Genomic DNA, 17,412 nt, shown 5'->3' with positions numbered 1-17,412 from the left:
ACCAGCAGAAGGAGTGACTGAAAATTAGAAATTTGACTGAAAACAATATAATTGATATCATAAACAAATTTTGCCTCAGTAAGACTTTTGGGGTTAGTTTTTTATTTATTTATTTATTTGTACATAAATTAATAGGCAAATTTTTATTCAACAAGAACACCTTAATGTTAGGATTGTATTTCAAATAAAAGTTACAGAGACCCAACTTCTGAACAGTGTGTATAACCTACAAATTTATCATAAGCCTAATATAAATGACTGAAAATGTGTATGAGAAATTATTTCTGGGTTGTCTCAATAAAAATAGGCAGTGGGAAACTCATATCAGGTGAAGGGGCACTTCTTTTTTCTGAACTTCACCTTGAGCCCGTCAGCTGTTCGCTGCTTCCCTCCTCCCTTCTTCACAGAAGCTGCAGCGATCGCCACCCACATGCAGGTGCTTCCTCCCCTCCTCACCAGCCGACTCGCACTCTGTTCATCTCTTTTCACTGATCTCCAAATTAACCTGCCCTCTCTCACTCTTTGTTCATGCTTTGCCCCTGAGCGGCAGCGTTTTCCATGAAACTTGGCTTAAGAACACGCTCTCAGTCGCCCCTAATAAACAGTGAAAAGATCCAGCCCTGCAGCGACAAACAGCACCGGTTAAACACATGACATGTGCTACCTTACAAGACGACAGGAGTCAATCCAGCAGAGGTCTTAGAGAGAGAAAAAAACAGAAACGGATCTTGGTGGCGACAAGTGGTCAGCAGGCAGAGACAAAGTTCATTTCACGAGTTCGCACTTACGTATAATTAATCATAGTAACGGTAAAAAGTAAGCGTGTTTGGCGAGCTGTCAGGAGAGGGCTCGAACTAGGTGGACTACCGAGTCCAGAGTTTTTCCTCTTGTCCGTGAAAGCGACAGGACTCGTGTCCGACCCGATCCCTGAGTGCCCCCCCGAGAGGGGATAGTAGAACTAGGAGGAATGGAGATTGGGGTGGTGGAGGGATGCTCCAGATATCGAGGTAAGAAGCTTGTGCAATTTATAGTAGGCTTCTCTTGCTCTGGTTGGATAATTGCGTGATTAGGAAACGAGAAGTTAGCATTAGCATTATCAGTGCGTGCTCCTCCGAAATTTGTTTATAGCTAAACATCATTTCACGAGTTCGCACTTACGATAATTAATCATAGTAACGGTAAAAGTAAGCGTGTTTGGCGAGCTGTCAGGAGAGGGCTCGAACTAGGTGGACTACCGAGTCCAGAGTTTTTCCTCTTGTCCGTGAGCGGACAGGACTCGTGTCCGACCCGATCCCTGAGTGCCCCCAAAAGCCAATTAAGACAGCAGCCGAAAACACGTGTAAGCGGCCCCAAAAAAGCTACTGGCTTAGCTAGAAAGGAGGAAGAGCATGGATATGTTAGTTGAAATTGGAATGGTATTAGGATGATATTATGTAGGTGTAGGAGAGTGGGCATGAAAATGTTGTGAGCGTCTCTAGCGGGAGTGGTCCACGGCGGTGGGTGCAGTACTCCGCTAGAGCGGTCCACTGTATTAGCAGCATGTGTGAACGACCGTCTCCGGCGGGAGCTGTCCACGGCGGGTGGGTGCAAAGCTCCGGCTTTTTGTGGTCTGCTGCTAAAGGCAGTGGGTGCAAGTGAGCGTCTCTTACAGGAGCGGTCCACGGCGGTGGGTGCAGGGCTCCGGCTTGGCGGTCCACTGTAATAGCAGCATATGAACGATCGTCTCTGGCAGGAGCTGTCCACGGCGGTGGGTGCAGAGCTCCGGCTTTTTGCGGTCTGCTGCTAAAAGCAGTGGGTGCATGTGAGCGCTTTTGCGGAGCGGTCCACGGCGGTGGGTGCTGTGCTCGGCTTAGAGCGGTCCACTGTAATGGCAGCATGTGTGAACGACCGTCTCTGGCGGGAGCTGTCCACGGCGGTGGGTGCAGAGCTCCGGCTTTTGCGGTCTGCTGCTAAAGCAGTGGGTGCGAATGTGAGCGCCTCTAGCGGAGCGGTCCACGGCGGTGGGTGCAATGCTCAGCTTAGAGCGGTCCACTGTAATAGCAGCATGTGTGAACGACCGTCGCTGGCGGAGCTGTCCACGGCGGTGGGTGCAAAGCTCCGACTTTGCGGTCTGCTGCTAGAAGCAGTGGGTGCGAGTGAGCGTCTCTAGCGGAGCGGTCCACGGCGGTGGGTGCAATGTTCGGCTTAGAGCAGTCCACTGTAATAGCAGCATGTGTGAACGACCGTCGCTGGCGGGAGCTGTCCACGGCGGTGGGTGCAAAGCTCCGGCTTTGCGGTCTGCTGCTAGAAGCAGTGGGTGCGTGTGTGCGTCTCTGGCGGGAGCGGTCCACGAATGCTCCTGCCTGTGTTGGCCACTGCGGTGGCAAGTTTTGTACCATCATCACGGCGGGAGCGTCCACGGCGGTGGGTGCAATGCTCCTGCCTGTGTTGGCCACTGGTGGCGGGTTTTGTATACCATCATCTACGGCGGGAGCGGTCCACAGCGGTGGGTGCAATGCTCCTGCCTGTGTTGGCTCACTGCGGTGGCAGGTTTTATAATGTCATTTACAGTGGAGCGGTCCACAGCGGTGGGTGCAATGCTCCTGCCTGTGTTGGCCACCATATTGTCGCAGCAGCGGAGCGTCCACGGCGGTGGGTGCAATGCTCCTACCTGTGTTGTTAGCCACAGCGTGGCGGGTTTGTATATTGTCGTATCTCCACGCGGTGGGTGCAATGCTCCTGCCTGTGTTGGCCGCAGCGGTGGCGGGTTTGTATGTTGTCATGTACAGCGGAGCGGTCCACGGGCGGTGGGTGCAATGCTCCTGCTTGCAGTCTGCTGCTGAAGGCAGTGGAGTGCGTGTGAGCGTCTCTAGTGGGAGTGGTCCACGGCGGTGGGTGCAGTACTGCGGCAGAGCAGTCCACTGTAATAACAGCATGTGTGAACGACCGCCGCTGGCGGAGCTGTCCACGGCGGTGGGTGCAAAGTCTCGCTTTGGCGGTCTGCTGCTAAAAGCAGTGGGTGCGAGTGTGCGTCTCTAAGCGGTCCACGGCGGTGGGTGCAGAGCTCTGCTTAGAGCAGTCCACTGTAATAGCAGCAAGCGACCGCTGGCGGAGCTGTCCACGGCGGTGGGTGCAAAGCTCCGACTTTTTCTGCTGCTAGAAGCAGTGGAGTGCGAAAAAGTGCGTCTAGCGGAGCGGTCACGGCGGTGGGTGCAGGGCTCCGCTTAGAGCAGTCCACTGTAATAGCAGCTTTGAATGACCGCCTCTGGCGGAGCTGCCCACGGCGGTGGGTGCAGAGCTCCGGCTTTGCGGTCTGCTGCTGAAGCAGTGGGTGCAAGTGTGCGTCTCTGGCGGGAGTGGACCACGGCGGTGGGTGCAATGCTCCTGCCTGCGTTGGCCACCGCGGTGGCAAGTTTGTATACCGTCATCTACGGGCGGAGCGGTCCACGGGCGGTGGGTGCAATGCTCCTGCCTGTGTTGGCCACTGCGGTGGCGGGTTTGTATACCATCATCTACGGCGGAGCGGTCCACAGCAGTGGGTGCAATGCTCCTGCCTGTGTTGGCCACTGCGGTGGCGGGTTTTGTATGCCGTCATCTACGGCGGGAGCGGTCACGGCGGTGGGTGCAATGCTCCTGCCTGTGTTGGCCACTGCGGTGGCAGGTTTTGTATACCGTCATCTACAGCGGAGCAGTCCACGGCAGTGGGTGCAATGCTCCTGCCTGTGTTGGCCACTCGCGGTGGCGGGTTTGTATATTGACGTGTACAGCGGGAGCGGTCCACGGCGGTGGGTGCAATGCTCCTGTTCGTGTTGGCCACTGTGGTGGCAGGTTTTGTGTGCTATTGTGTACAGCGGTCCACGGCGGTGGGTGCAATGCTCCTGCCTGTGTTGGCCACTGCGGTGGCAGGTTTGTATACCATGATCTACAGCGGAGCGGTCCACGGCCAGTGGGTGCAATGCTCCAGCCTGTGTTGGCCACCGCGGTGGCAAGTTTGTATACCGTCATCTACGGGCGGAGCGGTCCACGGCGGTGGGTGCAGTGCTCCTGCTTGTGTTGGCCACTCGCGGTGGCAGGTTTGTATAGGTCATCTACGGCGGGAGTGGTCCATGGCGGTGGGTGCGATGTTCCTGCTTGAGCTGGCCACTGCAGTGGCGAATTTTGTATATGGTCATTTGCTGCGGGAGCGGTCCACGGCGGTGGATGCGATGCTCCTGCTTGGCATTGCCACTCCTGTGGCAGATTTTGTATACGAACGTCTATAGCGGGGAGTGGTCCATGGCGGTGGGTGCGATGCTCCTGCTTGAGCTGGCCACTGCAGTGGCGAATTTTGTATATGGTCGTTTGCTGCGGAGCGGTCCACGGCGGTGGATGCGATGCTCCTGCTTGGCATTGCCACTCCTGTGGCAGATTTTGTATACTGAACGTCTATAGCGGAGCTGACCAGGGCGGTGGGTGCAATGTTCCTGCTTGGTATGTCCACTGTGGTGGCAGATTTTGAATATGGCTGTTTATAGCGGAGCCGTCCCAGGGCGGTGGAGTGCGATGTTCCTGCATTTTGTATTTGGTCGTATACAGCGAGAGCTGGCCGTTGTAGAAGGAGTGATGACGTGCCTTGGGTGATCCCCTGCGGGGTGGTAGGTTTGGAGTTCTGTTGGGACTGGTTAGGGTCTGGAGGGCTTTTTGATGAGTGACTGGTCTGAACAGAATGTAGCTTTTGTATGCGTTAGAAGACCAGCGGCCGAGGGTTTGGATTTGCTGTTGGGAGAGACCTTTCTCTGCTGCAGTGGTGGCTGCCCCTATTCTGAAGGAATGTGTGGAGAAATTTTTGATGGGATTCCGAGTAAGATAGGACTGATTTGAGGTGCTTTTGGAACCAGAATCAGATACGGGGTGGTTGGAATCATCTGTGAACAGAGGGTCGAGTGGAGTTTTAGTTTGGGATTTCTGTATTGGAGGAAAGCTAGAAGTGTTTGAAGGGGAAAAGTAGGAGTTTGGAGGTTAAAAATATATATGAAATGCCCATTTTTGGTCTGGTCCGTTTTACTTTGTTTGATGAAAAGGATACGGTTTCGTGGTCTACGATAGATAGGTCGGAAATAGTGGGGTGAATATTTGGGTCGAATCTGGAGTTGACTGTAAATTCTGAACATCTGAGGAAACCGAAAAAGGCCAGAATGAACATTGCATCGAGTGCGAGCAGTATGGATAGAAGAGTAGCTCTCTGCGGAGGGTGGATATGCATTTTGAGAGAATTGAGGTGATGGGCATCCTTGAGTCGGATCGGGAGGATGCCTTCTTTGGATGCCCTTGATTAAAAGTGAAGTCTGAGCATTGGTTATTTGAGGTGAGGCGATGCCGTGGATGAGTTTATGGAAAAACTGGATACCACTCAAGTAGCCCTTAATAGAACTGACTTGCAGGTTTTTTTTGAGGTGTTAAGAAAGGAGATGAAAGAAGTGATGGATAGCAGGGAAAAATCAGGGAATTGGAGGTTATACCTTGCCTGGAAAGATTTAAAGCATTTCCAAGCGGTCAGGTAAGATTGCAGGGTTCTGTGAGAAACTGCTTGTAGGATTGAGTCGAGGAGGCTTCGAGGAGGGACCTTAAAGGATGGTTCGCTGGGATATTAGTTGTGAAAAGAGAAGCACCTGGGTTGCATAGGGTTCCGCTTCTGGTGCCAGCATCCTGGATTTCTGCAAGGATCTGTGCTTTGATGGAATTGGGGACGGGGTGGGCTGGGGCATAGGAAGAGGGTTTGAGGGATAGGAAGAGGGTTAGCAGGGATACTGAGAAAGGGTGGTGGGCGATGGGAGAGTTGGCGGGGGTAACTCATGGGAGCTACTTGTGGGGGTGGGTTGGAGCTCACGGTGCTATGGCAGGGGATCTAGGGGAAAAGAGTGGAAAAGATAGGGAGGTAAAGAAGAATAGGTGTGTGAAGATGGTGGGGGTCTTGAACCTGGGTTCAGACTGGTAGCAGAAAAATAGGGGAGGGGAGGAGGAATAGGAGGTGGTACGGCTGGGATCGCCAGTGGAGGCATCTGTGTGCCTGTGCTGGCACCTATGGCTGGCTGGGCTGTGGGAACAGAAATGGACGAGTTAGGTCCTGGAGGAATAGGAGAAACTTGAGGCTGGTAAATAACGGACAGTGGATTGGGGGGGGCTGGTTGCCAGGCATGGTCGGGAGAGACTTGGGCAGAGTACTGTTGGTGTGGGTTCAACTGATCCAATGAACAGAGTGGGTACAGGCTAGGCTGATGGCTTGTGGGGGCTGGAGCCGTGGTGCTTGCTGCGTGGGTTGTTTGCTGGAAACTGGAGGAAGAGCTGCTGGTGTTTGGGTCCTGGGCTTTGCTAGCAGTAGCTGGGAGCCTTCTGCCGCCTCCTGGTGGGCGGAGGCTTAATACGGGTGCAGATGCTGACTTCTCGGGTCTTCCCCTGGGAGAATTACGGCTTCTTCTAGTTGTTTCCTTTCTTTTGGCTGGAGGAGAAATGTTTGGCGAAGCTGCGCCTGTTTGATAAGTCGAGTACAGCGAGAGAAGCTCGGCTTTGTTAGCGCGGCGGGAGAACGGAATGTTCGCGTTTGCGAGTGCTTGACGCAAAGCCGGAATTGTCCATTTTGTTGCGGATGGAGCGGAAGAAAAGGCTGCACGGTAGGGAGAAGCTGGGGAAGCTTGAGGACGTCTGGCAGGTGGAGGCGAACGTGATCTTAATCGCGTTGGCGAAAGGATAGTCACTCGCGTTAGTTTTCTGCCTCTGGGCGAAGCCGCGCCGCTTGAAGTTCCGGCGGGCGTTAGCGTGCTTGCTCAGCAGTCGTGGAGGGCTCGGTGTCCTCGATTTCGTAGGTTTCTGGCGATTGGTCTTGTTCGGACATGCTGGATACCATGCTCGGAAACGAGATATCGAGGTAAGAAGCTTGTGCGAATTTATAGTAGGCTTCTCTTGCTCTGGTTGGATAATTGCGTGATTAGGAAACGAGAAGCCAGCCGCGTTAATTATCAGTGCAAATTTGTTTATAGCTAAACATCATTTCACTTAATTTGAAATACAGAACAATGCCTTAGGTTCAAAAACATATGTTTCTTTTTAAATGTGAACTTTCAGTTTGATTTTTTTTTTGCTCCCCCTTACCACACACACACACACACACACTTAAAAAGTCAGCATTCAGTCAGACATGATCAAACACATCCTTACAACCTCAACCATAAGGTTGTCTTTCAGCACGACCCAGTGTACGTGCCATCTTCAGCGAGTCCTTAAGAACCAGAGTTCAATTATAAGGGCATGTTTGTACAGTATCTTAGACACAGAATTAAACACTTGACACATATTGTCATTATAAAGATGTCTCCCTTGAAGTGGTTTGGGTTGATCATAACATAACTATGACTCACCTTTATCTATGCAGAGTTTTATCCAGATTCTGTATAGGGCAACAGTAAGCTGTATCAATGAGGTCAAAATTTAATATATACGTATATAAATTATATACGGCCATCGAAATACAAGATCCAAGTGTTTCCATCCAACTTATGACTTACACCAAGGCTTCAAAATCAAAGTAAAATAGAAAATAAATAAAAAGGATAAATAACTGAGATATTTATTAATGTAAAATGTATCATTTTTTTATTAATATCCAAAGTCATATTTTGATGCATATTATTCAGATTTACATGACCAAGCAGAAAACATTTTAATATTAAGAATATTTAAAAGCAGTCCAACAAACTGAAACATAATTTGTTAATTTTCATAAAGGTTTGTGTTAGTGTAGTATAAATATATATGAATTGATTTTACAGTCCTACACTGAAGCCTACACTATACTTTAAAACTGCACTATTTAAAAATTCATGCCTAATGATTAGCCAAGTAATTTATGAGGTTTTATATAGGCTACTGCCAGTTCACCAAAATGTGATTCAATATTTAAAAAAAAAAGATTTATTTGTGGTGGATGTGACAGCTTAGCCACATACATATCTTACCAAACGTTTTCCTATATTTCAGAGAATTGGCTTGATTTTATATTGTGTATGCTTAGAACATATCTCGATCAACTCACACACTCAGTATAATCAGATACACACAGTATTATACGTTTAAATGAAAATGTGATAAATTACAATAGACTCCTCCAACAAGTGTTCAATTCAATTTGATTCAATTCTAGTGTTCAGAGTATCAGCAAAAACAAAAAAAAACGCATCCATTGCATCCAAATCATCCTGGGGTGCCAAACGGTAATTCAGCTACATATGAAACAACTCTTCTAAAACAAAGCGAAAGAGTTTGCTACATTCCACAGCGCACAAAACCGTTTCCATTGCTTGCTCTTTACTCTATGTTTATAGCATGTCCTTGTGCCCCATAAACAGTTTGAGCAAACAAGCTGCAACGGTTTAAGATGCTTAACATTTTTTGCCTGGTCCTCTGGTCTATGGGGGGTCATTAACTCAGCATTAATCAAATGAGGGAAAAAAAAAAGCCTGTGGTCTGATGGGAGGAAATAGCAAGGAACACAACAGAGCGCAGTTCTCGCAGTCAACACGCAACACTGGCGTGTGCACACTCTTGGAATGGATGCTGTGCCGTGGATGCAGAGAGACTTCGAGAGAGGCTCTAAATAGGAAAAATGTGTCTGCGGCCTCACAGGTTCAAAGAGTTTGGCAATGTGATTTATTCTTTTATTTTCCATGTTGCAATGAAGCTTGGACTGATTTGGGGAAATATCTGCCGGGGTCAGAGGCAAAGCAAGTGGATGGCCTGCCCTGTATGAACTATTGAATGTAAAAAGCCACCAAAAATGTATCTGTACTTGCTACTTTTCTTTAATTGCTTTCAAGATTCTTGTCATAATGGTGCATCATGCTAAAGCATTTGGCACAGATCGTTCATTCAAACCAAAACAGCATCTTTGAATCATCGGAGCTGACATCATTGCTATTCTTGTTGAAGCACGTTTGAATCTGACAGGTCTCAGGGCAGAAACTCTTGACAATATAATGATGTTAATCTCATGGCAACTAGCAGATACATATATTTTAAGACAAAGATCTTTCTACTCATTCTATTGTGTTTCATTCATTTTGACTAACCGAGGAAAAAAAATCATGGTTTCCACCGAAATAAGCATTGATAATGATAAGTAATGTTTCTTGAGCACCAATTTAGCATAAAATTATTTCTGCAGGATAATATGACACTGGAATAATGACCTCCTGAAAATAGCATTTTAAATTGTAATAACATTTTACAATATTACAATTTTTTCTGTATTTTTGATCAAGAAATGCAGCCATAATGAGTATAAAATTGAGTTTAATTTAATCAATCAATTAAATTCAGTCTTATTTTTTAATGTGTACTCAGTTTGCTTTGCTTACAGCGGTCCTGACAATGTTCTCCAGCACACTTTAAAAACGATCCAAAGAGCATCTTGTGCTTTTGTAAAATGCACGCTTAAAAATAGTGTTGAATCTTAAATGTATGTCTTTTATTCCAAACCTGTCAACTGTGTATTTCCCGGTCTATTTTTTGACCCGCTGTGATAGAGATAAAATGCAAGAATAAGAAAAAAGTAGAAAATGCTCATTTGTTGTCCCCATATTAGCCCCGTTCTATCAAACATTTACATTCCAATTGAAACACACACACACACACACACACTAAAAATATTCAGGCACAGCGGTTGTTCTTAGATTCCGATTTTGTTTTTCATATTCCATTTAAAGCGAACGTAAATCAAATGCAATTATCTCGTAGGCTGTGGGGGGTGAAGTAATTATTTTTGCGATTACAGAGGACTGTTGTGAATTAAATGATCTGGCTCGGAGAATGTTTAACAAACATTAGAAGGATGACAACCGCTCCATCTTACTAAACATGGCACATGATTGGCACCCTCGCTAACATAACATTTACCTTTTTCCACTCATATCCCTCCCGCATCTTCATAAATCCGCTACTTTTACACAGACGGCTCTAAACCGGTCTGTCGTGTGCGGTTCAAAAGCATCATGTGACTGATACTCTTTTGCAATACCTGAATGTCTTTTCAAATACCAAATGAGAAGAGTCACAACCCTTAGATGCGAAATATACACGATTTATCACTTTAACTCACATGGCTTTTGACTCATCATTAAAAACATTTCAAAATACACCAGAGGCCTCAAGGAAAATCAACCACCTGAGATCCCGCTAAGCTCTTCCTACATATTTACTCAAAATCCAGCCGCGTAACCGTAAAAATGACAGTGCTTTTAATCATTACTACAATATGACGCTTCCAGAGACAGCTCAACAGACAGATAACATTCTCCGGACTATATTTCTGGCAAAAAATAAACTGTCTTTTTACGATACCCTTTGGACCCCGTGGAATGAAGGTCTAATTCAAACCAGAGAGGGTATCCTATTGGGGTGTCAGATGTTTCAACTGTCCCACGTCTGTCTGTTGTCGTTCACAGCTGTATCCTCATTTTCTAGTTGAGCTCTATAAAATAATGAGTACAGCTGTTAGTATATTTATCCCGTTAACATTGTGATTCATCAGCAGATGAGCCAGTTGTTAGTGCTGATTTTGTTTGTCAGGGTGTTTGTATTGTTGCTGTTGTTACATCGAGGACACACGGATATTTGTATTATGTTGCAGCCCAGATCTAGAAAACACGGGTAACCTGATACGTACAAATACAGATGACTCCAGTTTTGGGATTAGGGTGTGCAGGTGTTACGGTTACAGCTTGCGTTCCCGACACTGTTTGTCTGTGCATGTGTTAGGGTGTAACCATGGAAACTAAATGGGAGCCCATGCAAATTATATGCTTCGATCACACCCGGTTTGCTCAAGGTATTAGAATTCATATAAACACAAAAAAATATGATATGACTATCAGTTCAGTTCAAATAAGGAGGTCTACACAAAACACACTTTTATAGTATTGATTTACAATAATTGGCATTGATTAATTATTTTTATTAGTCACAGGTTATTTATTAATTTAGGTATTTATTAATTTATTTATATTCATTAATGCACAATGAGAGAGATGAATTATTCATTTGTTGTCTTTTTTCAACACCCTTTATTGCATTTATTTATCTTTGTCAATGTAAATTTCCGAATTTATTATTTCGTAAATAATTTATTATTTATTATTTATTAATATGTTTGAAAAAATCATTTGTATAAAGCTGTAAACTTGAGCAAATCATACAGCACTTTAGTATTATTGGGCATTATGTATATAAGCTGTAAACTTAATAAAACATGATTTTTTTGGATAAGATTTTTATCTATGTATGTACATATGTATTTATTATTACAAGAAATCACAATTTTAGCTTTTCTAATTAATAATTTCAAATTTTAATTCAGAGTAGCTTTTTTTTATTTGTTTCTTTTTAGTGAAAAATATATATACTAAAATGTATTTGAAATACATCAGTTTCATTGTATGTATATGCTACAAATATATTTACACATTTATGTACTTAATAAAATACCCTGCAATTTTACTTTTAGTATATTAACTGGTAATTTTGGTACTGGTAACTAATTTTGTACTTATAATAAATATTATTAAAACACACAAGAAATGCAAATTGTGCACAAGAGAGGATTTATATAAACTTTAATCGTAATTGTTATATCAGCAAGTCTTGAGTATGTTATTAGATTTAAACTGTATTTAGTAAGTAATAAATGTTTTTTAAATATATTACCTTTTCTAAACTAAGGGCATCAAACTAACAATGAAAATAAAAATAGCTTTAAATTCAGTCAGTATCTACTCACACTCAAGTTGTTTTAAATTTTTCGTGTTTAAAGAAAAGAAAAGTTCGTGTTTTTGTCCATACCCTGCGAGACATTGTTTAGACACTTTTATGGAACTTTTGAAATCCTTGCAAAACAACTTTTGTGTCCCACAAGTTCAGTAAACACTAACAGAAAAGTCATAGCAGTGTTTGGCAGGGCACCCACGCATTATTCCTAGCAAACATATACTCGGAACTCAGAAAGTTGTGCACATCTGAATGATTTTTATAGCCCCATTTAATTCCAAAAAGTGCACAGATGCTTCATCGATGATGTAGCGACAGCGTATAGTCACAATTTGCTTGGCTGGAGCCAGTGGGGCTGAAGCAGTTAAGAGGTCCCGCGTCTCTCTGCTCTGACTCCAATAAGCAGTGCTTATCTCTGGCACAGTGTCAGAAAATGGCACGAGCCTGCAGACCCCCCTTCATCCACAAGGAACTCATAAGGAAACAGTCTCGCTGCTGCAGGCTATAGGCTGCTCTCACTTATGCTCTGCAGATCAACCGCCAACCACACTGATGGATGTATTGTATTCACAGCAACAAAACAGTACAAAGTGTTAAGTCAACAAAGATTTTCAGCACGGAAAGAAATCACGGTCAACGTGCTGCTTTTATGAAAAAAGCTATAAACAAGCAAACATTCATATTTATATTCTTATTTATAGTTAACGAAATACTAGTAGTTAATTCATAGTTGATTATTAGAACTATAAAGTCATAGGGTTATGGTGTTTAAAAACTGAACATTCACTAAACTGACCATTAAAAAAACGCTCCAATTAAATTCCATTGCACTGTAACTGTAACCTAAATATATGTAATATATAAGAAAATGAGTTTAAACTAATGTTTTTTGTAATCACATTACTCACTTTATTGCCAGTGCTGTCCATTAAGTTAACAAAATGCGTGCATCAAACTATACGCATCTGTAAAAAGAGCCCTTTAAGAGTTAAATTCATTCTGTGCTGCAGCTTGCCATTCATTTGACTTCTGACACCAGAGTCACTATAAATGCCACACATTCCATGCGCACGAGGTAATTCTGATTGGACACACATGTTCTAACAGTATCTGCTGTCTCATTGCAGCCAAATCATATCTGGGGGATAAACAAGATGCATCTACAGCTACGTTGCATTTCAAAGCAATCATAGCATATTAGTGTAATGACTGAAAAATAGCCACTAAGCACGTGTTTTGCATTTCAAACGTACATGTGCAATGCAGCTTTTTAATTACAAGATGACCCCACCTGACTCTATAAACTTGGGGAGAGTTGGGGTTTCAAAGGCAGTCGAAATCAACGATGGATGATGGGAGAACCTCAAATGCTTTCTAATTAAATATCAATATTTTATACAATGGTGCAAGTGTTTTGCACAATATAGTATGAGTGTTACAATATGAGTTTATAATACATGCTGTATGCATGATATATTATATTACATAGTGTATACATGCTGTCTCAAAAACACTTTTAACACTTTTGATGCTTTAACATCAAATGCTTTTAAATCTTTTTAAAGCAAGGGTATTCCAATGAAAAATTAATATTCTGTCACTTTCTGTGGCTTTGAGATTTTATTTTTTTGGCAATATAAGAAGTTTTTTAAAATTTATTTTCTCTTGTGTTTCATAGAAAAAAATAGTTATACCTGTATATATTTATATATGAATTTTATTCTGTATGGCAATACTGTAACAAATGTCATGCCAATAAAGCAACTTGAACTATGGCTTTTTGAAATTACATAAAGATGGCAATTTTTATTTGTCATATACAGAATTATTTGTCATATACAGAATTATATTTATTTATTTTTTTAAATTTGTTTGAGGATTATAGTGCTAATTAAGTGAATTCTGGACAGGTAAAAAAAAAACGTAAATGAAATTTCCTAATAAAAACTGAAAACTCCCTTTGCAGCTGTGATCATTTGTTTTATATACGGTGAAGCTTTCCAGCAATGAAACATGATCTAATGTTTGCACAACATCAAGCTTCATTTGACTATTCTTTAATGCAGTTTGTGTACAAATCTAGTTACGCCAAAAGATGAAAAGAAAAAGGGTGTAATTTAAAAAACCTGTTCTGAATATTTCTAACATGTAAAAATTCTTATTTTGCAGACAAGTAAACAGCCTGGCCTTTTGACACTAAAAAACAAACCTAATCCCAGAGTGACCGTGGTTTACGTGCGCTAAATAAACACGCAGAAATTCTGAAGTGCTGAGTCAAAATTCATCTGGAGGAGCGAATTCAGTCACGGATCATAAATAAAGGGCAGAATTGGATTAAATCAAGATGTGAACAGAGAATGCGGTCACAGATTAAGAATGAATAGTAAGGGGACAGTTAACACGAAGCAGATTATGAAGTAAGTGCTAAAAATAATTCATATGCACAAACCCGTCTCATCTTTGCGGAGTTTGAAACCACCCCCTGGTGCCTAACTCAGGCCAAGCGAAGCATCAATCATTTATGTTTTCAACAAACAAGAATCTATTGGCAGGAGCCCACACACATTTTAATCCAACAATTTATGGACAGATGCATGTGTAATCATAAATTCATAAGATGAGAGGTAAACAGATAAAAGCTAACCTGTTGTATTATCTGATCAGCCCAGTATTGGATTGACAGGGGCAACAGATTGGAGCAAAGGTTTTCTTCTCCAAACTTCTCCATCTGTTCTGTGAGAAGCTCTGATGAAGCTGTCCCTGGACCGTGCGGCATGTCCAGCGCGGCCCCTTTGCAGATGGATGTTCAGGTGTTCTCTGTGGGGTCTAATTCGTTTCATGGTCAGAAGTTAGGAATGTATGAACGTAGATTTCTATGGCTGATCAGAAATGGCAGAATTTTTTGCATTCCGATTATAATTTTGTTTACTGAATTTGCTGCAATTAAAACTTTACCTGAGCTAAGTAATCATGCAAGGATGACGTTGCATTCTTAACAGGTTGCTGAAATTGTTCAAATGAAAATGTACTCACCCTCAGTTTATCCGAGACGTAGATGAGTTTGTTTCTTCATCAGATCAGATTTGGAGAGATGTAGCTTAAATCGCTGGCTCGCTATGCATCCTCTGAAGTGAATGGGTGCCGTCAGAATGTCTAAAAAGCCGATAAAAACATCACAATAATCAAGTAATCTACAAAACTCCAGCTCTTCGATTAACATCTTTTGAAGTTTCAAGTCTGTAAGAAGCAAATGTGCATATTTCTCTCCTGACTCCTGATGACTTTTTCACTGTAGAAGGCAATATTATGGATAGAAGACTTGAACGTTACCTGGAAGTAGAATATCATGTTTTTTTTCATCTGATCGAACTCACCCATTCACTGCAGTGGATCCATTTGTGAGCAAGTGATGTAATGATACATTTCTACAAATCAGTTCAGATCAGATCTTTAATGGCCCGAGGCTGGCTAATTTGATTTATTTTTTTAGCTAACTTTGATTTTTTTGGGTTAATAATTCCCTTCAAGATCCAGCACACATAATGCAATGTCACTATATTTGATTGAACGCCTGACGAAGCGGGTGTAGCTCCAGGGAACGTGTAACACTTGTTTAAACATTATACATGCGTGTGTGCAGTCCTTCTATGTTCTCAGGAAGTTTAAACTACAAGCAAAAACACAGATAACTGGAATCCCATCATGTGTAACATCAGCGAATCTATTCAGACTTTTGTGCTTAGAACACGTGCCATCCTTTTTTGATGAGGTGCCATTCACAAGTTATGTCATTGATTAATTGACAATAATTTGTAACATTAAAACATTAGTATTAGTGGTCAGTCTGAGGTCATTTATGGTTGTGTAGTTTGGAAAATGTTCAAGTAACCCCAAAACAACCCTAAATATTAGGAATGCTGTCTCCGATTACTTCCTGAACACTCGTTGTTACAAGATTTAACCATTCATCTTAAAAAATAGTAAATGAAATGAAATGAAAAACATATCTGATTTTGACAGAATCCTGTTGTAACTTCCTCTTGAATGTGTACTGATGGTAATAAGATACAATTAGCATGTGTTGCAAACCTTACGATGGACCTCCATGAAACAGGCTGAAAATTCCTGTTCTATAAGACAAACAAGAACAGTTTCATTGAATTCATGTCTAAAGATTGCTTATAATAAAGATTACATAAGCAAAATCAAGGGTTATATAGTGCAACACATAGACATCTACTAATATCACCACAAAGAAAATAACAAGCCAAGAACTAAAGAACTAAACTCGACATAACTAACAAGAAGTCCCAAAAGCAAAATTAGTCTGTGCGCTGCTCATAGCCAAGGAAAAATCTCTGAATTGCTGTGTCCTGATTACTAATACATAGTCTGGCCACAATATTACGATTACATAAAGAGGAGCATGTGTCATCACTCATCTAATCATTTAGTCAGTTTTTAAAACTGCAGTGGAAAATATTTTATTGTACTTTGAGGGCAGGTCACATGACATGCTGGTTAACGGCAAGTGTTTTAATAAACACACCCTGAGCAGGTTGAGTGAGACTTCGTAAGACTTCACAGTACACCATCAACTCCATAAACTGAGTTTGACTTGACTGCTAGGTTATTGCTATGTGGTCACCATGGTGTTGTTGGTGGGCACAAGGGTACTCTATCTAATGGCTGAAGGCAGAAGAACCCACTCCTGAATGTACTTTTCATAAAAAAGAATAGGTCCCTTTTTTTTCAAAAAGTGTCCTCATTATTTCAGGACACAGTACGTTGATTTACAGTGTATAGTTTTCCATGCTGGTAATTCCGCTGCACAACTCTGTCGGCATACATTACAGGCATTTCTCTGACAATTATTAACCCGCTAAGCACTAAAAGGTGGACCTCTGGAACAAGAGAATGCTGACATATAAAAAGCAACGAAACAGTGAAAATATTTACTTGTCATTTCAAATCATTTGAATTGTGCAGGCTCGATTCAAGCAAACCACCACCACCACCAACAACAAAAGGGCATTATACCTATACAGTTCTCTTTATGGTTTCAACCATCTCAACCTAAGAAAACTATGTTATTTTTGCATTGATAATTTATTACCGCATCCTGTGTTACATAAACGTCCATCCTTGTAAAAAAAAGACAAAATGCATGATTACAAACTGCATGACAAAGATATAATGTCACAAATAGCACCGGATGAGCGCTAAGACAGCTATGCATGACAGAACTTGAGCACCAGCACAGCAGAAAATGATTTTGACGACGGCGGATGGTTGACCATGTTTACATTTCCAAGAATCATTACTTTAGGTATTTACTCTTAAAGACTAATACTTCACTTCACATTCACATAAGTGATCCACAGCGTCTTTACAATCAGATTAGGCGCAATGACTGACCAATCAAAACTGTGCAATACCAGCAACTGTGAGTAATAAAAATCCAGACAATAATAGCTAGAAAAATGCCACGGAAGATTACATGTAAGTGGTTCCAGAGAGCAAAAATGCCTTCGAACTGAAGTGATGATGTGACTCAAACACAAAACAGAGAATAGACAAGCATTATTAAGTGCAAAAACAGCCAAAACGAAATAATTACTGTAACATTTATAGACTTTATAG

At 42.5% G+C, this 17,412-nt stretch overlaps 1 long non-coding RNA gene across 2 annotated transcripts; it reads right to left on the bottom strand.

Moving 5' to 3' along the window:
• Window positions 1–226: 226 nt before the first annotated feature.
• Window positions 227–15,714, bottom strand: LOC122362644. 2 transcript variants are annotated; one of them, XR_006253142.1, is made up of 4 exons: window positions 15,144–15,714; window positions 14,803–14,922; window positions 14,414–14,595; window positions 227–620 (listed from the first exon to the last, which is right to left on the bottom strand). It is a non-coding gene; the product is annotated as an uncharacterized LOC122362644 (long non-coding RNA). The 2 variants fall into 2 exon arrangements; XR_006253141.1 differs by lacking the exon at window positions 227–620 and adding an exon at window positions 7,648–10,477.
• Between the last annotated feature and the right edge of the window lie 1,698 nt (window positions 15,715–17,412).

The sequence above is a fragment of the Puntigrus tetrazona genome, chromosome 18, assembly GCF_018831695.1.
Source record: "Puntigrus tetrazona isolate hp1 chromosome 18, ASM1883169v1, whole genome shotgun sequence".
NCBI lineage: Eukaryota > Metazoa > Chordata > Actinopteri > Cypriniformes > Cyprinidae > Puntigrus > Puntigrus tetrazona.
The sequence above is the reverse complement of the archived record's forward strand: the minus strand, read 5'-3'. Positions and strand labels throughout refer to the sequence as shown.